The following is a 25,418-nucleotide window of genomic DNA, read 5'->3' as shown; positions in this document are numbered from 1 at the left end:
AACTTTAAAAGAACGGCTTTTATCTGTGTACCTGACAGATTTCATCGGTGAGTGTCTGGACATTTGGTCCGAAGTAAATAACTTGGGGGACAAGGATCATGATCAGTTGATTTGGATAAATAACCGCATCTTAGTAGATAGGAAGTCTGTGTTCTATGGCAAATTCCAGGGAGTGGGTTTTTCCTCTGTGTCGGATTTTTTTCATGGCCAATCGTTAGTTCCATGGCATATATTTACACAGAAGGGGTTGACTTTAAATCACAAACTGAAATGGATGGGATTGATACATTCTATCCCACATTTTTTAAAAGCTAAGCAGTTAGGGCATTCAACCAACGATATCTATATTAATATTGGAAATAAAAGAATTTTGTTTGAATCACTTTCAAAGACGGTTCTAAAGAGTAAACTTTTAGAAAATAGAATTGTTAAGCCAAACACCGAGGAAACCCTTGAGAAATGTTTAACTTTCACTGGCCTAAATTGGAAAAAGTTGTATGAGCTTAGTTTAAAAGTTTCCAATGAAAGTAAGTCAAGAGAATTCCAATTCAAGCTTTTACATAATATTCTTTATACAAATCAGCAACTTCATCATTATAATCCAGCAAAGTACCCAAAATATCTTTGTGGGATTTGTCAAGAAGAACCAGAAACGTTGGAACACCTTTTTTTTTAAATGTAAGGATACTAAGGCCCTGTGGGGCGAAGTTATCAATGTAATGGGTAATTCGCTAAGTTTGTCGTCATTTCCGTCTAAGCTATGTATGATTCTTGGTGACCCACAAGAAAGAATGATTATAAATTTTGTTTCTTTAGTTATTCGGAAATATATCTACTGGGTAAAATTAAAGGAACAGAAACCATCCTTTAGGGAATTCAATTTATTACTTTGTAACATATATAATATAGAACTATTTAATGCTAGGGCAAATGATAAAGTAAATTTCCATCAAATGAAGTGGCTGCCTTTGCACCAATTTTGTGTAAATACGAACACATAATTAGTTGAAGTTTAGCTGTTGTTTTTTCCACAAAATCAAACTCTTTGGATGCAAGTCAAATTGTCTCTAGCCTTTCTATATATTCTTTTCGTTCTGTTTTTCCTTGTGTGCTGTGTACTTCTTTGGTTTGTACATAAATAAAATAAAAATTTATTATATATATATATATATATATATATATATATATATATATATATATATATATATATATATACACAAAATACACAACTTGTGTATTTTGTGTAATACAGCTCTACTTCTCAGTATTGAGCGCTTTTCCTTCAGTTTATGACTTACCTCTTACACTGAATTAGTATATATATATATATATATTTAGTTCGTGATGGCTGTTGCTTTTGTAAGGTTATAGTAATTGACAAGTGATAGAACCGTTATCGTTTTTAAAAAAAATGGTCGATACTTTTGGTTTCAGAGAATGTGTTGAATGGGATATAATTTATGATAGATGTAGTAAAGGCAATGTAAATTAAATGTACGGAAGGAAATATAGAATAACGTTTAAGGCTAGCTCGACAGTTAAAATTTATGAAAACATATTATAAACAGTTAGAAGGAGACAATAAAAAAAAAAATCAAAAAAAAAAAATCCGTACATATAGAGGCACTGTCACACGAAATCAATTTTAGTCACACCATAGCAGCTTGGGAAGTTCGGTGCGCCCTCTACGCTGTAAATAAGTAAGTAACAAGTGGGATTTTGTTTAGTTGCGTGTAGCAACCATATCTTTGTGTGTAAAAGATGTGAAACAACGTTTATTTTCAAGCAAAGTATAATTTAATGTTACAGTCAGCAATTTTACAGAGTGTTTGTACCAGATCCGCCATCTCGTGTATTCAGTAACTCATGACGTCAGTATTAAGGAAAGGAAGGGATGGCATCACAGTCGCTTGTAAACTGTTATTCCTTTCCTAAATGGTTTTATTCTTGTCTATGACGATCCTAATACAGAACAATTACGTTATTAATATTATAGGATTGACGATATTCTTATAAAATCGGTAGCGATGTCAATACATACATGTGTTGTATGTATGTAGGGGGGGGGGGTATGACATCGCTACCGATTTTATAAGAATATCGCCAATCCCTATAATAACGTCATTGTTCTGTATTAGGACCGTCATAGACAAGAATAAAACCATTTAGGAAAGGAATAACAGTTTACAAGCGACTGTGGATGGCATGTCGAGTGGGGGGGGGGGTGAGAGTTTGGTCATATAGATAGTCATGTAATGAATCTAATTTGTTATTTTTCTACCATACCTTGTCATTGAATGAGTCCAATACAGGCATTAGAATGACGTCGGTTGCCATATGGCCAATTCAGCATTACCGATAGCAAATTAAAGCAACTTCGATGGAACGCGGCACAAGTACACGCGCGTGATATGGATGCATATAAAAGCGCTTTGTTTGGTTCATGGCAGTGAATGTTGTATCCATTGACTTCCTATCATTCAGATATCATACCTGTTTCATCTATTTGTATGTGGTAAGATTACTAATGTGATACTGATCCAGTGTGGGAATTTATATATCTCATGTTCACCTCTTCCCCACAGTCTCTGACAGTCTCCAATATATACTTTGCCCAACCCGCGTGGGTGGTACTTCCATGGCCCAAAATAAACGTTATGACAATTCAGAACAATGTGACGCCGCGTGTGATCAGGTGGGACATTGTTAGACATTGGTTGAAACTGTGTCGATTCATGCACCAAGTTGATCTCGGATCATGGATGTACATGTATTAGGGGAGATACATCTATGATCTGATCATGGACTCGGAAGTATCACCCATGGTAACCATAATCCTTGTTAAGAGTTGAAGTTGACGATATCTATTTCTCCCTTTGCTATTTATTTGTGATTGGTGCATCATGATCATTGGCGATAGCGGGAATTTCCAAAACACGAAACACTTATTAATTGTTCAAACAAGAGATTCAATTGTTACCATAGACACGGTCCCCTCTATTATATGGTTTCACATTTGAGTCATATCTTTAACTTCTACCACCTTAAATCGATGAACTGTGTTTAACTTCCTTTATTGAGTTAGAGTTCGGATATATAAAGACATATACTTTGATGTGCAGTCTACCCTAGTCCGGTCCCTAGACTAGTTCCTATACAGTATCACAGACTGTGTGTAAGTTATCTGTGACAGTATCGTTACCATTTATACCTTCACTCACAGACCACAGCTGGCACCCAGATAGTTTCGCTGCCAGAGTCGTGACTACTTATATCGTCCCTAATCTTTTTATGTATGCCGAGCGGCTTAGCCGCGAGAAGAGAGGGACTCGGGACAAGTTCCTCTCTTCTCGCGGCTCGGCTCGGCATACAAAGCTTAGGGACGATAGTCACGAGTCTGGCAGCGAGACTAACACCCAGACTACGTCTACCCTAATATTTACCCCAGTTAATCAATAATAAAAAGAAACGATCAAAATATACGAAGCAGCAACATTTTAGTTAGTTGAGTCTCAGACCACTAAAAGAGTTGTGCTTTAAGGTGGAGTTAGAAAAAGTATAGGCTGTTACGTAAAGGCAAAAAAAAATGATTGTATCTCCATAGCAACGCATATTGTTTAGCAGTTTCTTCTGCCAATCGGGATGTCCTTTAGGGATGCCCATATCATGGCATATGCTAGAATGACTGCCTCTCTGGTGTATACATAATACATCTGGGGGTTTTTCAATTTTGACGATCTATTTCTGAATCAGCAACATTTCTACAATACTGCTGAGATTGAGGTGATGGCACTAAATGTTTATCGAGATTGTATTCCCACTCTTTCGGGCGGTCTCCAACTGTTTAGTTTTCATACACCTTTTTGCATAACAATAGCTCAGAAGCAAGTACGGATCCTTGCTGCATGAACTGTAGTCTATCAGCTAGCCCTCGGATGTTCTTCCGATAAAAGACGACACACAGCCGAACAACGCTATCGAGGATGGAACATCCGAGGTCTAGCGAATGTCATCAGGATATAAATAACTGCCAATCAGAGAACCGTATTAGCGACAAGTACAAACAGAGGACAATAGCTAAATTTTCATGCATATTCATCTTAAGCAGGCCCTCACATGCGAACTTCGTTCGCTTATAGTTATAGCATCGAAAGAAAGCCCGAACGTCTAGCAGCAAGACTACATGAACTGCAGAGGGGCCTGGTTATATGTATTAGGAGAGAAGGATTATGCACGCCTCGTTTACTAGTAATAATCCTGCATTGCCGCCCTTTGTCACCCATTGCCTTTACTACCCTTTGAAGTTAGATGCCGGTTACTGGTTGGTTACCTACGTAGCTTCGTACTTATTTCGAAGTGGTAGCTGAAGAAATAACAGTTCTGGTTTGCGAGAATGATATCATATATCACACCACATACCGTGGTCTCTAGCTGCATAGGTTTTGATTTAGACTGTAACTTGTAAGATACGTCGTGACGTTTCGCCTTCACCGGCCTCCTCTTACAAAGATATGGTACTATTGGTAGGGGTTAGCCCATAGGGGTGTGTAATATTTCATAGATTGTTGTTTTCCTGGTCTACATACTAAATATAACAACATTTTGACTATATATTCCTATATTTTTTCCTTGCAGATGGGAATATATAGTCAAAAGGTTGTTATATTTAGTATGTAGACCAGGAAAACAACAATCTAGGAAATATTACACACACCTATGGGTTAGTCGATGTGTGCGGGCGCCCCGTCACGGCTACCTTAGAGACTAGTTTTGATTTTTAGTAGTTTTTTCTCCTGTTTTTGAACTTTTGTCATTCCGTCGTTTACTACCGCAAAGCAAACGCTACAATTCTGGCTGGGCAAACTCAAATAGATGAGATCACGCTGCATTGAAACGTGAGCGAGATGTCAGCGTGCTACCAGTTGCAAAATGGTGCATCTATATACATGTATGTGACGTGCGTTGCTACTTTTGCCGATTTTGTACCTCTGAATATTTCTTGTGTTTTCAAGGCTCCGTAACGGAGTTAGAAAATGTCCGAATACATCCATGCTCTGTGTAATACTATCTTACATGTATACTATAAACACTGTTCGCGATAACTAGTTCCAGATTCTATCAGAGAAATATTCATGTCAACACTGGGTCAAAACGACAACACTGTACTCTATCCCTGGATGACCCGAGTACCATTTTATGCATTTTAGGTTTAATTGCTGACCGATTGTTTTATCACAACTCTTGAAATCATGTAGTTGCTGATGATCGGAAATTTCACCCTTTACCTTACAATGGACTTGGCAGTGTTAGGTATTTGGCCTTGTTTGTTTTCACATCTTAGGTCAATAACGAGATACTAGTTAATAAGTAATTAAGGGTTCAAAGTGAGGTTGGGGTTTTCCAGAGTTCTAAAAATAGACTCATTCATGTTTATACAAGCGTTAATACTAGTACAACGTATTCCGTAAAAGCATGGAAGCAAGCGTTCGATATCAGTGTATTACCAAGCAGGTTTGAAATGATCGAGTGTGAAGAGAGTTCTACTGCCAATTGTAAAAGGTATGGAAAAGCCACTGTCAACATGGTATAACTATAACTATAACATTTGAATTTTGCACGATGTTTTGTATGAGTCATGACATCATGCAAATAACATACTATGGATTCCGGGGTCATATAATGGCGGCTAGCGACGCACTGGCATTCACCTACATGCACTGTACAGTCTGGATCACTTTGAACCTTCATGTTGCTTTTTTCAAATAATTATTTCAAATGTATGCTTTATAAAGAGTGTTTAGGGTGAGGAAGTGGTACTGGAGTTCCTGCAAACCCTTGTATAAAAGGCAACTAATACTAGTAAGAGTCAAGAGACGCCCCGATTCCAGGGGTCAGTTTCCCCACATCCTACGCATAAAGCATTGTTTTGTGTAGGTGTGTATATAAGACTGGTACCATGTATTTATGACTTTTTGGCAGAAAGAAGAGAGAACGTTACCTTAATATGTATTTGGTATATGATTTGTCTTGTCAAGAATGTATGTTCTGTAGTTCGGAATACAATATGTCGTGTTGGCACTAATTGCCACGTAGTCGTACTACACCAGACCTGTTTGGTGGTCAGAGATCAGACTGAATTAAAGTTCGAATGTGTAGGACAGTACAATATAATTACATTGGCAGGCTAAGTTAGAAGTGAAGGCGACGTTTCCATACTACGAAGTTTGGTCACGCAACGATTTAATTGTTCAGTGTAATTTATAATGTCTCTCTCGGAACTGAACCTCGAATATGTACCCTCAGTTTTCGTACTAACTACTATTGTATTTTAAAACAACATGGTGTTTACCGAACTAACTACTAGTACTTCTCTAGGGCACTGTGTTTAGGGTCACAGTTTCAGTCAATCTATAGTATCCAATTAAATTTAGTAGTTAACCATTTCCTTTCTCTAAGGCTCTCTCTCTCATACTCCCTCCGTGTCTATCTATCTATCTATCTATCTATCTGTCTGTCTGTCTGTCTGTCTGTCTGTCTGTCTGTCTGTCTGTCTGTCTGTCTGTCTGTCTGTCTGCCTGCCTGCCTGCCTGCCTGCCTGCCTGCCTGCCTGTCTGTCTGTCTGTCTGTCTGTCTGTCTGTCTGTCTGTCTGTCTGTCTGTCTGTCTGTCTGTCTGCCTGTCTGTCTCTGGCACGTCTCGCTCTGTCTGAGTCACATTCTCTCTCTGTCTCTCTCATTCACATTTTGGTACAATATTATAATAATACAATATGAACAAAATGCTCACATTGTCGTTCACAAAAGTACATTTTCTGTGCTACGTGTGAGACCAAACCCCCTGCCGCCAATTTCACAGACTCTGGAATGTAGTGTTCAAGTACTTCATATTTCGTGTTATTTTAACTATGTAACGTGACTTGAGGGAAATACCTGTAGGAGGAATCTAGTGTTGTTTTACGTTTAGAACTTTTAAAACAAAAAATACCAGGCATGACTGTATCTCAGTTATATTTGACCATATCGAATTTATCGTCAATATGTAAGGTCTGTCATACTATGCCACCCTCATAATAACTTAACACAGGAAACATCATTCCAGATCGATGTTGTTTTTTTAATTGTAACAAATCGTATTTTAATTAGATAGACACGCTATCAGTTCATAAATCATGTTATGATATATGTATTGATGATATTAAAAGGTTTTAACATTGTGATCAACAATTTAGTTTTACTATAATTGTAAAACCAGCAGATAATTTTGCAACAGTGGATTGAACATCTGACGATCTATGGATACTCATATTACACCAATTACGTCTCAATTACAAATGTTGTCTGGAAAATATCGAAGTTTCTTATTTTGCAATTTTGAAATGCCTAATGAATCTACCATCGATCGGTTGATACAAAGTTGTTTTTCCCGCTACAAATTGAATTAGGAAAGATAATAACGTCAATGACTTCATCTGCTTTGTAATCAAATTAAGAATTGAATTAATCCTATGATCTTTATTAAACAATAAATCCATCTTCACAAGATACGCGCAAGTGTTGGTATTCATAGATTCCAAACAAATACACTTATAAGTACATACACAATGAAATTACCATACAGATAATTGAGACTTCCTCTAGGTTCTCATCATCGTTTACCGGTGAATCGGATCGATATTGTTTCAATTGTAAATTGCATATAGGTTTTATCTGTTTCATTAAGAAGTGACAAGCGATCACTCGAAGTCATTATTGCAACTCCATATACCGAACAGACGTGATAACGACATTAACAATAGAGGGGGGGGGGGCATATGTATTGACATGTACTTGAATTTTTTCACACAGCCGAGTATCAAAACATAAAGTGCACATTTCCAACTTTATATTAAGTATTTGAGAAATCTGTCTTACCAGTGTTTAACGTTTATAAACTATATGAGTTTCTCGTTATGACTTTGTTGATTTACCTGTACATGTACGTGGTTTATTTTCATTGATTAAAACAAAACAAAACAAAACAAAACAAAGTGGCAAAATTAATAGTATACACGCCAAAGGTCGAGAGAGAGAAAAAGGGGTACAAATTGATGAAAACTGCCTATTAAATTAGGCATAATTTGATATACATGGAATGCTATATGCCATATCAATCATCCCATATTTCAAGTTGTTTAATAACATAGGGTGTCATTAGAGATAGTAGAGACTATATGGCCAGTGCCTAAATGCGTTACCAAAGAAGCAATGCTATTCTTGTTCATTTATTCCAATTTGATAATGAATGATCATGCAGAATATATATTTATTGGTTTCCTATCAAAATATTCCCGATCTACGACACAATATTCGACTGTATTAGTTATACCTCCTTCTCTTGGTGTAAATTTGTGAGGTGGAACGTTTTGAAATTTATTCCACCGTAAACCTCTAGGCAATTTGTTTTTTTTAAGTGTTTCCAATAACATGATTTCAGCTGCAGGAAATAGGGTAGGTAGGTCAGAATTTTATTTTTATTTTACTTTAAATTCTTAAAAATCACTTCGACCCCACGATAAGATTTTTCTGGAATTCGATGTATTAAAAAAAGTGACCACAGACGAAGCAAAGGCACGAATGTGTACACTGTAAATAGAAGTAATAAATTGAAAGTGTTGGTCAGCAAATTTTGTCTTCCTGCTTTTGACCGGCGACATTTTTTTTTCGAAAATCCTCCAGCCCCCTCCAGAAATCAAATGGTGTACCCCTAACATTTTATGCGTTCTTGAATTTCAAAAGTTTCTGGGGGTATATACCCACCCCCACAGTGCACCCTTGTATTTTGTTTCACATGTGTACGGGAGGTATTAAAAGGGGAATGTCTGTCTGTGTGCCTGTCATGCGTCCTGCCGTCTGTGTGTGTGTGTGTGTGTGTGTGTGTGTGTGTGTGTGTGTGTGTCTGTCTGTCTGTCTGTCTGTCTGTCTGTACAAATATCAACCATCACCTGTCCTATGAAGTTTGTTGCTACAACTTTTACCTTTAATGAGTATTTTGAATAATCATGAACGATATTCAGTAATTAAGCAGTATCATGCACTCTTCAAATTCCGTATAATTTGGCATATACATTAACCTAAGAAAGCACGCTTGTCAAAAAAAGCCTGTTACCATAGTTTTCTTAGTTTTATTAGTTATTTGCATAATTAGTGAGGCATTCAGTTTAAGTCTGGTACCTTTTTAGCATGTTTAGGGTCGGTCGGGTTATCTGAAACACACTATTAATTTGATTTGGCCTTAGATGTCTATGAGATTATCACATTAAATGAAATACAATAATGGTAATGTTATCTTTTAGCAATAACCTTATGAACATTACAAGAAGAGAAACAAAACTGCAAGTTTCTGTATAGACTATCGACAGTCGCTCGCGCCTTTTTTTCCTCCGTTTTATCTAAACTCCGATCCGGCGCAACACTAGTCTAATCGCAAACTGATATCGACTGCTCGGGCCTTCGGCCCTCAATATCAGTTTGCGATTATACTAGTGTTGCGCCGGATCGGAGTTTAGATAAAACGTAGGAAAAAAAGGCGCGAGCGACTGTCGACAGTCTAGTTTCTGTACAAAGGTTGCTTACCCATCCGGCGTACCTAGTCCTGTCGGGTATACCCGTGTAATGCTTAGTATGAAGGTTTTTATTGTGGTTTAACAAATTCCGTTTAACTAACGTAATGTCTGTTTGTTGTCATAGAAATGTAGACAATGTTGTGGTTCAAACAACTCGTTTCTATCACCACTGCACTGTGCTATATGTCGGAGTACGATTTGTGTGTCTAGCTGACTGTCCCTGAACTAGATATTACGTTGAAAAAAGAAAGAAAGAAATATTTGTTACATTTAGCCTGAACACAATTGTTACATTGTTGGTAGCTGTCAGACGTTTGTGTAAGTAGCTATACCTTGATCACTTCTTTATAGACTTATTTCATCTCAGCCTTCGTTAAAAAATCTTGTCTGAACAAGTCAAGGTCAGTTACAGGTGTAAATATTTAAGTGAGTTAAAAGAATTCAAGTTTTATCTCCATGGACAAACTGACTGGCTAATTTGAGTATTCTGAATTACAAATGTAGTTACATAATTCAGTTTGTGTTACAGATATTTTGGCACGTAGTGAGCTTTTGTAGCATATAACTGAAGAAATGGCATTCAGTGGTATGGGCGAGGTGTGACAGGTACATTGTATAGTTAAGTGGCAAGTAGCTTTGGTAGGTTTGACCCAGGTGTTTTTTTATAAATCACGCCATCGGTCACAGTTTCCTGGTATTTTATCACGTCATCGTGACTTATAGTGTCTTCGAGAGATACTTTTCATTGGTAGGTATATATTGTCCAAGTGAGTCAAGATTCACATTTACATCAATCTAACATGTTTTGTGTTGTTCTTTTCTCTTACAGAAGTGATGTAGATGCTGTTTTCACAAATCTTGGTTAATAAGTCGTAACACCGTACCCGTTGATGGGAACTTCACCATGGCGGAAAGAATTTGGAATTAACTTCAGAAAAGAAGTAAGTTCAGTGCACCCGGATATGTATATGAAGTCCTATATGATATCGAGCTGTATTTTTTTCAGTTGTATTTGTCTAGGTCAGGTAGTTTTGTGTTTTCCAAATGGTCTCTGTGTTATTGGTTTCTTCCCATCATACAGATATGAAGAACAGTTTTAGCACAATTGAAATGCGGTTCAGTAGTGCTGTAGCCATAGTGAAATGTGTGTGTGTGTGTGTGTGTGTGTGTGTGTGTGTGTGTGTGTGTGTGTGTGTGTGTGTGTGTGTGTGTGTGTGTAAACGACTTGGAGTCAAAAACCGTTAGACCGATTGGCTTTATATTTGATGGGGATATTACGTAGGGCATGTATATGAAAATTGTTTAAATGAAAATGATCTCATCACATGTATATGATTGAGGTCAAAAATGTCAATTTTGGTCAAAAAACTTAAGCTTAAAAACTACTGGGCAGATTGGTCTGAAATTTGGTGGGAACGTTAAATGTGTGTAATTTGGGTGTGTAAATTAAGTGCTGTTCATGACATGATGATTCCATACACAATATGGAAATTAGGGCTAAAAATGTGTCCCTTTGGTCAAAAATCTTTAATTCCAAAACTACTGAGCAGATTGGGCTAATATTTAATGGGGATGCATTTGAGGGTGTATAGATGAAGAAAATATAAGCTTATAATGATCTCATCCGTGATATGCAAATTAGGTGTAAAAATATGAATTTTGGTCAAAAACTTATATCTCAACTTATATCTCATGTATACTGAACAAGTAATACAATGTAAAGATTAATATGGCGCTAGGACTGCTATAATGGAAAGGAATTGGTTCCTGAGTGTATTGAGCTTGTATTATAATTAATGTTACATCAAAGTTATGAATCCCAACAGACGCAGAAACTTACAGTAATCATTTTCCCACTAACGTTGACCATACCACATACTGTATATATAGTACAACCAGCATATTACGTATGAATAAAGTGTGGGTCTCCTTGGAAACCAATATGTACGATTATAATGTTTGCTCTCTGATCGTTGCCCATTGGTAGCTGACGGTACAAGTCCTACTATCGAAACTGAAATCGAAACTAGGCTATTCAATTATTGCAAAGTGGCATGTTGTCTTTAGAGTGTAATGTAGTAGGATTGTGAGTCCATCGACGTCTTAGTATCAAGTCTGCAGCGTGTGAGGATTTACGCACGTAGTATCGAATCCGTAAAGTGGGTTTCTTTTTCCTAAAACATCCCTGTGGAAACAGAATCGTTATTGATTCTTATTTCTTGTGTCATTTTCAAATTGTCATTTGTATCATGCTTGCAGAGATGACATCACCATAAAGAAAACTACTTGAGGTCGTCGTGTGTGAAATGATAATCAACGAAACGAAATCTCATGAGAGTACTAATCTATATTAACAAACAGCTTGTAATAACAACAACTTCAAAGAATAAGAAAGGCAAACACATTTGCGACATAAACTAAATCTTGTATGTGTTGTAATAGTGTTGGCTAGAATATCGCAGTGCAAGAATACTTTTAGACCTATTACATTGGCTGAATTTGACTGCATTGTGCACAATGATTGAAACAGTCCAGTCAAATTAACCGAACAGGGTAGATTCTAACCTTTGACGCGAGTGCAACATCGAAAGTAAGAGCGACAGCCAATACTGAGGACTTCCGATGCTGTGACGACAAATAAAATATCCTGTATTTAACCATTAAGAATGGGAGACTACGATACAATCCCACAAATTGTAATGAGGTACTTATAGTACATGGTAGTAATGTTTATAAAACAAATCGTAACGTAACACTAGTTACTATTGGTGAGAGCATATTATTGACATTTTGAATCGAGTCGAAGCACTCTTTTCATAAAGAACTGTTACATAAATTCGGACCAAATGTGAATTGTGAATTAAATAGACCATGGCCAATAGTCCTCTAAAATGACATTTTACCCAAATGTGAGACACGTGACTCGGGTAACATCGAAGCCCTAAACCTTGTCACTACAATAATCTCATAGACTATATATTCGTAGAATCCAAATGCGAATCAATATGTGAACCAATAGCTAAATGGCTAAATCACAATTTCCAAATGTTTATTTTTTGCGTTCGCTTTGTATCCAGTATGATTATTTCAGTTATCCACTAGTATTTCTATATTCTAGATCTACTCACTTTGACTAATGTTACAGGAACGCCCAGTTTCTAAATCAAAATCAAGCAATGAAATACATCCCATACACATCCTGGGCATGACTGCATATCTTTGCACTGATTTACGTCACAAGTATGTCATCCTGTCTAATAACTATACGTGCTACGATTGTTTCCACCAGCAGGAAGAATTTGTCTCTTTGACTCTACATGGAGAGAGTGAGAGAGAGAGAGAGAGAGAGAGAGAGAGAGAGAGAGAGAGAGAGAGAGAGAGAGAGAGAGAGTGTGTGTGTGTATGTGTGTGTGTGAGTGAGAGACAGAGACATAGACATAGACACAGACAGACAGAGACAGACAGACAGACAGACAGACAGACAGACAGACAGACTGGCGACATTGACTGATTCGTTTATGGTAGACATGTATTATGAAGTAAGAAGTATCTATGTGTATAGGATATTAATACTGTTGACATGTCACAGTAGTCTACTTGTACACATAGATTTATATTTCAACCTTATAGATCTCTATCAGTTGCAACTGCTGGGTGTTATTTACTTCAAATTTCCAGCGTACTTAGGAATGGAGTGCCACCTATTTTGCGGTTATGACGTGTATGACTGACACGTGGGATATAGTGGTTCATCCTAACATACAAAAGACAGTGAACAACCTCTCTTGTCAAACAAATCTTTTGTGTTTAGGGTACCACGTACAAATGACGTCATCGGGCCTGGCTTAATCAACCTGTTTGGGGTAATGGAGATTAGACCGCGCCCACAACGGTTGATCTGTCAGTCTAGCTTTCACGAAGAGGAAGTAGTTCAGAAAATATAGAGTTATCTTGATACAATTACCATTTGTAATAAATTAAAAGTTAAGAATAGTACATGTTTTCACATATATCGATGTAGTTTCCTTGAGAGCAACCACCTGTTGCTGCTTATGAGCTAGTCACTCCCCATACATCGATTTAAAACCAACGATTCTGGATTCTTTATATAAACTTAAGACTTCGACGCACATAACCCAATAACCAACCAAAAGTAGATTGAACGTATGGCATTATCGTTAAACTTTATGTCACTGCATGAATATAATTGGAAATGATCCAGATAGCATCATCGATGTTAAAGTTCGTATAATTTGGTGTAGATTAACACACATCAAGATGTTTTCATGTCCTGTTGCTATAGCATCGGGTTTGCCAGTACTGTTCTTTACACAGTTCAACATGTACACTTGAAATCGCCCTCAGACTGTAAACATCCCAAATAAGTAGACCATTTCATGTATTCTTCTAAAGTTTATGTCTATTGTCACCCTGTCCTTGTAACTCTTAAGTAATGGGGAGGAATTATTTTGGTCAACAAAATTTTGCAGCCCCCCCCCCTTCGCGCTCTCAAAAATGTAACCCCCCCCCCCGAAATAAACCCACGAATTTTCGTAGCCCCCCCCCCCCCCGGCTACACATATTTTAATGTGTAATTAGTACACCTTCCCCCTCTACTTTAGAGTCGTACAGCGTGTTACAATACATTAAAATAACAGAGGAAATCAACTTCAGCATCCATACATAAGATTTCTTTACAAATATATGTGGGTTTTGTGAAAAAAGTCTCACATTGGGCTGTACCTGGAGATGCTTAGTCAGCAGGGTTTTATCTTTCAATCTTGATTCGGGGCAGAAAAAGCACCCCCCATGATGGTGTGGGAGGGGACACCACCACCTCCCACGTTAAGCACTTAAAAAAAATAAGGACATGTAGGAGGCCATTTAGTGGCACAACATTTCAAACCATACACATTATCGAAAGCCATAGAGTACTTGAAAATTATCTTCAATACCCAATTTTAATCGCGTCATTAAACACAGTAACAGGAAGTATGCATTTCTTTTTAGAATTTATGGTTATCATGGAAAGATGAGAGAGAGAGAGAGAGAGAGAGAGAGAGAGAGAGAGAGAGAGAGAGAGAGAGAGAGAGAGAGAGAGAGAGAGAGAGAGAGAGAGAGAGAGGGGGGGGAGAGAGAGAGAGAGAGGGGGGGGCAGACAGACAGACAGACAGACAGACAGACAGACAGACAGGGGAAGGCAAACACAAATACATTTCGCATGGCCCAACGTGAGAAACTTTTTAACTTACTCGGTAAACGACCACTCCGCAGGTTTAATTTGGTTCAAATAATGAGCAAAATATTTTGCCCCACCCCCTTTGAACCCTCAATTTCTTTCTTGACCCCCAATTTCTCCCCAGCCCCCCCCCCCCCCCGCCGTAAATTCTGATCACAGCCTTATGCGTCAATTTATGTTAATTTTACCTCCCCACATTGTTGAAATAAGTATCCCTACCTCTAACTAGATTAATGTTGTACACAGAGTAGAAAGAATTTATATTTACTTAAGCAATCAAATCGATCAATAATTCGATCGATAAACAAACTATTCGATAGATCGATCACTTACTCATTCACTCACTCACTCGCTCACTCACGCAACCAATCGATCAATCAATCAATCAATCAATCAATCAATTAATCACTCTCAATCAGTCGATCGATCGATCACCCACTCACTCACTCACTCACTAATCAATCAATCAATCAATCAATCAATCAATCAATCAATCAATCAATCAATCAATCAATCAATCAATCAATCAATCAATCAATCAATCAACCAATCATCAATCGATCAACCGTCGAACCTTTTATATTAGCCGTCAAGTAACCAAGCACTCTGCTACACCCATTCAACCATCAATCGATCATTGTGCCAAAGATACACGATAAACCGATCGGTCATTCATCACATACTACATTATAATTATGGAGACTCAACTTCCTTCGTTACCGTGGTTTGCTGAATTGTAATTTCTTCCCTGTAATAAAAACACATAATGTTCAAATCACGCATCTTGATAGTTAATCAACCACACTCCTTTCTCACAGTTAGGGTGACAGTTTGTACTAAACTTTAAGAACGATCACTTCTACATGTACAGGGGAAATTTTTTTTTATAATAAACTTGTTTATTCGCAGTCACGCGAGACTTCATAACCACACGAGATTTCGATTATTCGACAGCTTATTTATAAGCTCGCTGATTTTTATTTTAAATTAACAAAATGAAAATTAACCATCTTTGCCAGTCTTACAGAGATACACATTAAGGTTGACGATGTGAACGTCCTTGACGGTTGATGACATGGTCATGCCAAGAGTGCCACATATAAATACCATTGTATGTTAAATAAGCATTAGTAGAGGGATGAAAGGCTTGGCATGTGAGGACTCACTCATTAACGAAAGGACACTTTTCACTTTCAAGCAATATTTGGTATGTGGTTGTTTATTTTATATTTTGGCAAAATCAGGCCAACTAGTATATCCAAGTTTTAGTAAAGGAAGGCGATGTGGGATTTAATTCAAGTTAATGAGATAATTCTCTGGTCGATTTATAACAGAATGGAGAAAGATGAGTATAATTATGATATCAACATGTATTTGCAATTATATACAGTCAATGCATCGCCGTTAACTGACCATAAGGTCACACCTCACACTTGTGGACAATAGCTCTGACACAATCATACATGTACACAGATCTAGAATGTCCGGAAAGTGTACGCTGCGTTGGACCAATTAGCATACATGAGTATATTATCGTTGAATGTATGAACCGTCACTCAAAACGTTCGGGTAGCACTTTTGTATGGTAAAGGTACTGAGATTTTGATAATTATATACGTAGTTCCGTTTTAGGTATTACACAGTAGCGGAGGGGAGGGGAAGACATTGCACAAAGAACCATATTTGGTTTATCAAAGTACTGACGTTCACATCATATTTAAACTCTAGAGTATGTCTATTTGTGTCTTTGACGAGTGGCCAATGACTCATACAGGTCATGAGGTTCTAAAGTGCGCAATTCTTAAATCGAGCCAAATCGTACCATCACATAGAATACGATTCTTTTACTATTGGCATGCGAATGAAGTCTTGTTCTGATGAATTTGAAATTGCTGGCTAATATGACCCTAACTGGTTTTGTATGTCTTGAAATACGGTAAGAAAACATACATACATCAATATTTTAACATAACTCAGGTTACAGTTTGTGTTGGTTTTCATAATTATATCTGTTTTATCATTGGAATTTGATTCAATATAGTGACTCTAGACCACCAAATTTCAGTGATTTGTTCTTGCTGGAACAGGTGAAAACAACTTTCAATGAAATTAGGCCTAGAATTTTTTTGCTATAATGCTATTTTTCTCTTTAGCCTTACGACAAACGTATCATGCTAACACTGAAATCATGTCAATGAAATCATAACATACGATGAATATATCTAATCTAGCTAGAATCTTACATTAATTTTGTACGTAATACAACTACTATTATTACAGTATGTCAATCTGGATCAGGACCCTGCCGCTATCAGTCATTCAATGGGACTTAGTCTGAAGTCTCACATGTTATATGACTCATAATTGTCAATTATGAGGTAATGACTCACACATGCGCAAATCAACGATCTACGACACATTGACCATTTCATAACCAGACACTAACAAACTATGTAACTTTCTGTCACTGTTTGCTCCAAAAAATTTAATTCAAATTGACTGTTTTGTGGAGGTTGTTGCATAATTACCTTATTTGGTAAAAACATAATATCATGACCTGATTAAACTCTGATGAAGTGAAAACTGTTTATTAAAACTTACTTATTGGTCAGTTACACAACTCTTTAATTGGTGTGTATCTAAGTCATTTGTTTTATTGGCAGACAAAAGTTACTAAACCACGCATGACGTAGAAATAAGGGTGCGAGCCAATGAATGCTAAATCAACGCGCATGTGTAGATCATTCGGCGATCAGGGGAATTCCCAGATATTGTTATAAAATGTGTGTACCCTTCTTACGGCATGTATCTAATGTCGTATACGTGCGAACTGATGGTCTTATTATTTAAAGCGTCATGTTAAGATGTGATCGATATTCAAGATTTTTTTCAACAATGTTTCTGAGAGCAAATCTATTCTTAGTCTTAGCTGTATTAACCGTATTAATGGTTTTGACTTGGTTTTGGCAATGTACACTTTGACCCCAGAGTGAACTTTACCTTTGTTCGATTCTGATTACGCAACAATATAATATCGTTTCGCAAGCGAAATTACTTGTAATTCAGCTTCATGATAGTACTGTGTGACTGGTGACACGGAGATGTCAAATTATGTTGGTGAATTTGATCCTACATATACAGGTATGGACATTGAATTGAAATTAATTGTGCAGAACTAGCTGTGGTAATATGCGCTCCGTTCACTCCGACACGTCTTCGTATTTCAACTCCATGAAGACGTGTCGGAGTGAACGGGGCACATATTTCCAGAGCTAGTGCAGAACAAGATGTGTGGCAAAGCTAATTTTCCTAAGATAAGTAATTTTTGTCTACGTTTATTACACAGTTGATTTTTGTCTAACGTTTATTACACAATTCTTGCTGTAATGAATTTGAAAACATGAGACTCCGAGTTATGAATTACTGTAGGATGATTATTCTCACGTCTGTATTTGGCTCTATCTTCCGTTCTTTATTGCATATGATAAAGTACTCACTGTCTCACCCCTTGCCAGGCTAGGTAATGATAATACTGAGATAAACGTGTACACATCCGGATGGGGACACACACAACATGCAGTGTTCACGGTGAAACAAATAAGCCATACAACATTCACAAGCCCTGATATGGCTGAACAACGAGACGTTTCTTATAGTGTAGCTCATATGAAGATCTGTGTAAAATTCGTTTTTTTTTTTAAATGTTTACCGTTTCTTTTGAAAGGTAACAGTTGTGCCCTTCATTTAAACCCTTACTGTGCAGTCACTACTCCATTCATGGTACAGTAGTATGACTTATTTTTAATACTACTCGCCACAACTATTTTTCTCCGTAATTAAGTTCTCCTCGTAATTTTGGCAAACTATTTTGGGCCGGGTCGTACTCTTGCATTTCATTCTTCAGACTGTGGAGGCTCCCCTTCTATACTTCCATGTTCAGGCATATGATTTCTGACTTTGCTGGACTGGTTTTATTTGAACTACAAAGGTCAACCCAATTCACACCTTCTACCCTTTATCTGTCATAATGTTGACACATTGTTTGACATTTGACATTAGCAGTCCTCTACTGGAGCTAATATTAAAGTTTGTGTAGCGGGAAAGAACACACAAATGTCACAGGTTTAAACTTGAACTGGTCTAATTTATAAAAAACAAAAACACTTTGTCAATCGAAATTGCTTGTAAGGGAAGAATATGCTTAAATTTATAAACTTAGAGTACACTTGAAAATTAATGATGGCTGGTTTTGGCAAATAAAACTACTCACAATGTTTAATGTAAAGTCTCTTTTGTCTGGTATTGAAGCACAGAGTTGGAACACAATGTGTATACCGTAACACGCACAAATCGTAGACGACGCTGTTCACTGATGGAATGCGCAGTTCCACACAATGTAGTTTTCACAGTCCCGGCAAAACGTTGAGTGTTCTAGCAATACAGTAACATAATTCAGAACTTCCCCAATGCAACATTGGGATCCAACAGCATACTACAGCAATGTTGTAGGTTCGATCATAGATCATAGATCATCGATCGGAATCTGGACTTCAGCTCACAAAACTGTCAAATATTGTCCCGTTTATACTAGTGTCAAAACAACTCGGTTGCCATACATAATTTGATGATCATATGATTGTCACCAGGTGTACTTCATAGTATACTAGTATACAAATGTAATCACAAGTTGTTTACCCACTTTCCAGCCATCTGTCGAAACATATATTATGTCAATTTACTACTTAACTGAAACTATATGCAAGTAAATATGCATGTTTCTGATTTCCATATCTTGTCAATAACTCTGACCAGTCAACCTAATGTCACTGACCCCCCGGACCAATAAACTTTACTAATATGTCATCACTCTGTGACATGCGTGTTAATGATATTATTCTTGTTTGGTGTGACGTGTCATTTATAATTTAGCTGTTGCTATGGACATGGTCCTGTTGCTAGGCATATTTGCATACATTTTTTGAATTTTAAGTTACTTACCTACCCATTTCTGTTGTTATCTTTTTAGTATGCATCATTTCACTGTTGCTAAGGGTGTGGTCATGGTTGCTAGGGCTAATTGTGTCGAAATGCTTTCAACAATAACTGCAGAATAATACCTCCAGAAACATCCCCACCCAGTTTCAACCCATTCACTATGCAGTTTCAAGATAAAAGGTTTTGACCAAAATTGAGATTTTTAGACCTAATTTGCATACCGCTGATGGGATCATCACATTATGAATACAGCTTCATCTACACATCTCCAGATGCATCCCCCAGGAAATTTCAGCCTAATCTGCTCAGTACTTTTGAAACTATATGTTTTTGACAAAAAGACACATTTTAGACCTAATTTGCATATCACTGATAGGATCAAGTCATGAACAATTCTAAATATATACTCCACTGAGAACGTTCCCATCATATTCAAACTCAATCTGCTCAATAATTTTGGAATTATAGATTTCTGACCAAAGACACATTTTTAGCCCTAATTTGCACATCACTGATAAACACGTTTCAACCAAATTTCAGATCAATCTGCGATCAGTAGTTTTGGAATGTAAGTTTTTGGACCAAAAATCACATTTTTTTACCCAAATCATAACCGGTGGTAAGATCATTTTGATTTCCCAACTAGACACCCAAGGTAATACACCCACCAAATATCATGGCAATCGGTCCAGTTGTTTTTTACTTTACGATGTTTACACACACACATATCCAGACAGACATCCAGACATACAGACAGACACTTTGCCATGCCTATAGCACTACTGAACATTATAAGTTGAGTTGTGCTAATGACTCTTTTTTTCATCTCTATTTCAAACCATAGACGTTAGAGAGACTTATATGTTCAAACAACGTATAACCATGATAACGTAACATCCCACTCTCCATATGCAGGGGTCCCTTGCGGACATTTCTTCCCGTTAGTGGGGGGGGGGGGGAGAGAAATGACCACAAGGAGGCGCTGTATATGGAGAGTGGTAATACGCCCAAACGCGATTCGCTCGAGGTTACCAATTGACCGATGATGGCGCTCATCTTAACTGAATTAGTCGCATTGTATACATTTGGGGAAACCCCTATAAACACACATGACTCATGGCTGGGTCAGGAATTTCCTTTTCTACTTTTCATAGGTACCTGTGTGTATTAGATATATCAAAATAATCCCATTTGCGTCTTTCTTTTTAAAACTACGTGTTTCATATGGCGTAATTTAGAAACTAATTCATTATGTGACGGAGATCTTCGTTCGATGTTCAAGTGATCACAGACAGGACATCTTACTTCCAACGGACTACCAAACTCTATGTGTATTCGTTACAGTAAATCCATCCATACTATGAGTGTCTACAGTCTCTGATATCCTCGATTCTGTGTATGTCATTATGGTTGATAAAAGGGTATTCTAACACCCTATGAACAGAAGTACTCAGAACCAACCATACAATACAAATTATTGTATTCATTGAACATGTTTAACTACACGGCCTAGGACTGTAAGTTATAAGAATAAAGATATGTAAATGCTGATACATTTGCAGCGTTATATAGCATGGGAAATCCCGAAATGTCAACTTCTCGTTTCGTTTATAGGTTTCTAGTTAATGTTTACATCACCGGGTTTTGTCTGATATCAGTCCGCACAGTATAGATTAACTTGTCTATGTAGCAGTACCGTCTTGTTCAGGTTTAACGTCCTCGAATTTTTGGATAAAAATACCTTAATGTGCGTAGAGAGCGATAGTAAGAATCATCGATGGCTAGACTTGGAAGGTAAGTATACAAATCTATAAATAGACCAACGAGTGTCCCCGTGTGTACAACAACAAACACTATTACAGTATAGTACCGTATAATATCTGTTTCAAGATATTCTTCGTATTTGTTTAGATAATCAAATGTTACAATAAACACAAATTATTTAACAAAATACAAACAATAGTATGATTGCCAACGTAAAACATTGTCAAACAAGCTGGAAATTTTGACCCATATTTTCAAATTACAATTGTCCACTTCCCTAAATAAAAAACTATAGTATTACAGTATGTAACATGTATGTACCTTGTAGTTTCAGAAGAGAATCGTAAGCTTATAGGTAACTGAAATAATTATTGATTTAGGTTCTCTGTGTTGGTGCCATCATCGAGTAACCTGTCTGTTGATATTCCTCCCTTCTGTGTAAACAATAACAACTTTCAGTTTGAAGGGACAGGGGGTTTATGGTGACAAAGGCCTGACTTTTGTGATATGATTCAAACGTTAAACAAGAATGGTTTGACAGCGACGAATAGCACCATGAGAAGTAATATCTATTTAAAAATAAGATAATGTAACTGTTGTGTCTGTAGTTAAAAGAGTATGGAATAGCGAACACATGTAACGCTGTTATAACACCGACTGTTTGACATAGCTGCCAATAATCCTTCATTCTTCTGGAATACACAATTCATACTAATTACTCGGTTTGAAAAGGCTAGCTCTGAAACATCTATTGTAACCTACTGAGACATTAAACTATGAAGATCCAAGCCGTATTTTTACTACTCAACACTCGTAGTCTGACGTCAAGAGTGAGTTCATTAAAACCATGTCAAAACTCCAGTGCCGCATGATCATGTATGTAGTAATATTACACACACGTTACAAGTTGAGCGAATTAATGACACTATCTATGTTTTGTGTGATACTTTACATGTGTACAGTTGTTCAAAATAGTTCAATAAAGTCTACCATGTAAACACCTGATGATGTTGAGTGACCGAGACATTGATGTGATTTTCTGAGAATTGCAGTCATAGTTACTATCTCAACACTCATCTATACATATAATACCATGGACCATAAATTTCTAACCCAAATATTTCGAAGAGATTGGGCTCCGAGTCGAGTTCGCAGTTTTTTGTTTTGTATATTTGGGATTAAAAAAATGTATGGTTCATGCGGTATTATTTATAGACAGAACCTCAGTGTAAAGTTTATATATATATATATATATATATATATATATATATATATATATATATATATATATATATATATATATATATATATATATATAATTGACTGGATGTAGATAAAACCACAAAAGTGCTCAATACGGGTAGTAGAGCGAATTATATATAGGTTTTGAAAATTTGAACCAAATTATAGCATATAATTTGGTTCAAATTTTCAAAACATATATATATATATATATATATATATATATATATATATATATATATATATATATATATATATATATATATATATATATAACTCGGTGAGTATCAATCTGCTAAGACAGTGCTCTATACCGCAGTGGCAGAGCGTAATAGTTTTGGTAGTACTGGAACTCTTTCTTGGGTGTAACTCGGAGTTTCACGCATATTGCGATCATCAGACACTCTGAGGCCTACTCTCTGGGTGTGCTGTATATATAGAGTGTAGACAATAGAAATACCATCACTATTGTCTGTGTTGGTGGGTAGGTGTTGTATGTGTGGAGGTGTTGGTTGTTATTGTGTGGGTTATTGGGTGCGGACAAGTAAGTGTTGGCGGGTTGTGCCATGTTGGGCTTTGATGTTCCGTTAGTTAACGGGTTTAATAGTTTAGGTGATAGATGCTCTATTGAAGTTGGACAAATAAAACTTATTCTCGTGTCGGCATTTGGATATCAACTCAGTTCTTTTGTTTAGTGTGGAGCTTTTGTCTGCTTTAATAATAGTTAGTTTTTCGGTTAAACACAGGTTGCATCGTTTTGTTTTATTGGTGTATGCTTGGGCTTTCTTGTTGATGGACCAGGATACGGAAAAAGGCTCATTGTTTCTTTTCAGTTTCCAAATGTGTTTTGATAGTTCTGTGCTGTTTTCGTGTTTTTCATGTTTGAATGACTGTTTGTGGTTGGCGTATCTCTGTTTGAAGTTGTTCTCTGTTAGACCGATATATACTTTTGTTTGTTTTCCGTGGACGGTGGCTTGGTATACGATGTTTTCCGTTTGGCATTCGCCGTTCAGAGGGCAGGTGTCTTTCTGTCTGCAATTACAGGGTTTTTGAGTGGGTTTAGTTTCGCTGTTGGAGATGGTGGCGTTATGCGCTTTGATTATGGTAGCCATGTTTGGCATGCAGCTATAACTGACTTTGACATTGTTTCTGTTGAATATTTTGTGTAACTTAGAGTCTGTTGGGAAATGTTTTGTGATTAGGTTGAGGAATCGTTTGCATACATTGGTGGCTACATTTTTGCTGTATGGTGGGTTAAACCAGATGGTGTTTCTATTTCTGTTTTTCTTGTTTTTCTGCGTCGGGGTGCTGGTGTACGTGATGTTCTCTTTGTGGCCGCTGGTTTTTAGTGCATTTTGGTACAGTGGGGCTGCCTGGTTGAAGATGTGTTCGTCGGATGATATGTCGGAAATTCTACGGCCGATGGCTGACGATATGTTCTTGATGATGCTGGGTGGGTGGTTAGACTGCGTGTGTATGTACATGGGGTTGTCGTTGGGTTTCCTGTAAGGGTAATATTTACCGTTGTTGAGGTTGAGCGTTATGTCTAGAAAGTTGACGGTTTTCAGATTGGTGAGTATGGTTATTTTTAACCCCATGGCTTTGAAGGTTTTAGTTATGTCTTTTCTGATACTTTCTGATTTACTTCCGGTGATGTTCTTGAAGGCGGCTAGTCCGTCGTCCCTATATAAACCTATGTTTTCTTTACCGTATTTTTTGGCTAATTTGTGTAGCATGAATATTCCGACCAGTTCGCATATTTCGGCCCCGTCGTTGCTTCCCATTGTGACGTCAAATGATCCATTGCTATTCTTTTTTACCCATGGTTTGGTTTTATCAAAGAGTAGAGATTTCCGCGCGTGCATGATAATTTGTTTGTCTTCATCTGATATGGTGGTGTATTGGCCGGCAAATTTGAGGGATTCTAATAACAATTTTTCGGTTATGGATGGGTAAAAGTCGCATATGTCGAAGCAGGCGAAAGTGTGTTTGTTTTTGTCATCTAAGTTCTTGAACCATTCGATGACTGACATAGAATTTTTCCATTGGTTGACGGCGACTATGGGTCTTATGTTTTGGAGGATGGTGTCAAGTATTTTTTTGCTAATAATGCCTATCTCGCTTTTTGCGGGGTTGATTAGTCTGCAAGGTAAACTGTGTTCGAAATTGTCTTTATGGTCTTTTAACGTTATAAAAGCTTCTTTCTTGGCGAGTATTTCAGTCCTATCGTCTAAATCGAGTTTTTGTGCTATACTTTTTGCTTCTGCGTTAATGCTGTTGTAGGCTCTATCGCTGGCGGGTTTGTAGTGTTTGGTTATATTATCTCTAAGGAGTTTGTTGTATTGATCTTTTTGAAGGAGGTACAGGTTTCTGGTTTTATCGGCTGGGATGATCATTTCGTGGGAGTTTTTGATTTTTCTAACATCGTTTCTAAGTGTGGTTTGGAATGGGTCATTGATTTTACGGAATTTGATGTCTTCTATGAGTTTTAACATATCATTCTCGAATGGTCGAAGTTCGTCGATTTGTGGCGGGCATCTTTTGCTATTGAAACCGAAATTTGTTTTTGTAGTGGTGC

The 25,418-nt window shown here is 37.1% G+C and overlaps 1 protein-coding gene across 1 annotated transcript in view; it reads left to right on the top strand.

The window, feature by feature from the left end:
- Positions 1-5,447: 5,447 nt before the first annotated feature.
- The window catches only part of LOC144442355 (serine/threonine-protein kinase TBK1-like), an 89,649-nt gene continuing 69,678 nt past the window's right edge, over positions 5,448-25,418 (top strand). Inside the window, exons 1-2 of the mRNA XM_078131688.1 lie at positions 5,448-5,559; positions 10,430-10,541. The gene's annotated coding sequence lies outside the window, so the exon portion shown is untranslated. The remainder of the gene's footprint in view (positions 5,560-10,429; positions 10,542-25,418) is intronic.

This window comes from Glandiceps talaboti, chromosome 1, assembly GCF_964340395.1.
Source record: "Glandiceps talaboti chromosome 1, keGlaTala1.1, whole genome shotgun sequence".
In the NCBI taxonomy this organism is placed as follows: domain Eukaryota; kingdom Metazoa; phylum Hemichordata; class Enteropneusta; family Spengelidae; genus Glandiceps; species Glandiceps talaboti.
The sequence above is the reverse complement of the archived record's forward strand: the minus strand, read 5'-3'. Positions and strand labels throughout refer to the sequence as shown.